Raw genomic sequence first — 582 nt, forward strand, 5'->3', positions numbered from 1 at the left:
AAAAGACACGCATCCATACTCATTAACAGGAACGGGACAACAACATAACTTTGTGTAAGGTCAACAAAGAATGTGATCTTTACACAAAAGATCAGCATCCCCGCCCAAGAAATTCGTTTAGGAGGTCTAAGGACAAGTTAGGTTAGAAAACATTGAGAGACTCAAGGTTGGGCGCAGGCGCTCACCCACAAACCATTCCCTGAGGCTAGCGCTCAGCAGCGCCTTTCTTTCCAGAGGCGCATGCGCAGCACACTCTCCGGCCACTGCACGCCTCCTCGGCTAACTAAACCTCTTACATCACCGAGCGGGCGGAGATGGGTTCTTCCGCGCGCCCTAGGAAAAGGAGTCCGCGCACCTTTCCTCCTCTTTGTGTACACAAAACGCACTTTCTCCATCCACCCCAGTTCCAGCGCCTTCCACAGATCTTCTCCGGTAGCTCATCTTTGTTCAAACTCTTATATGTGTCCGTGGGACCCAGGAGGAGAACACTGGTATTGTTTACAGACGCGCGCGGCCGAGATCAGTCCGCGAGGGCGGGGCTAGGCGGCCGGCGCTATTTTACTCGCCCCTCCCTCCCCAGCC

General features: G+C 54.1%; 1 protein-coding gene across 2 annotated transcripts in view; it reads right to left on the bottom strand.

The window, feature by feature from the left end:
- Septin11 (septin 11) overlaps positions 1–582 on the bottom strand; it is a 142,230-nt gene that overhangs the window by 24,975 nt on the left and 116,673 nt on the right. The gene's annotated exons all lie outside the window — the stretch shown is intronic.

The sequence above is a fragment of the Apodemus sylvaticus genome, chromosome 11, assembly GCF_947179515.1.
Source record: "Apodemus sylvaticus chromosome 11, mApoSyl1.1, whole genome shotgun sequence".
NCBI classification, from domain to species: domain Eukaryota; kingdom Metazoa; phylum Chordata; class Mammalia; order Rodentia; family Muridae; genus Apodemus; species Apodemus sylvaticus.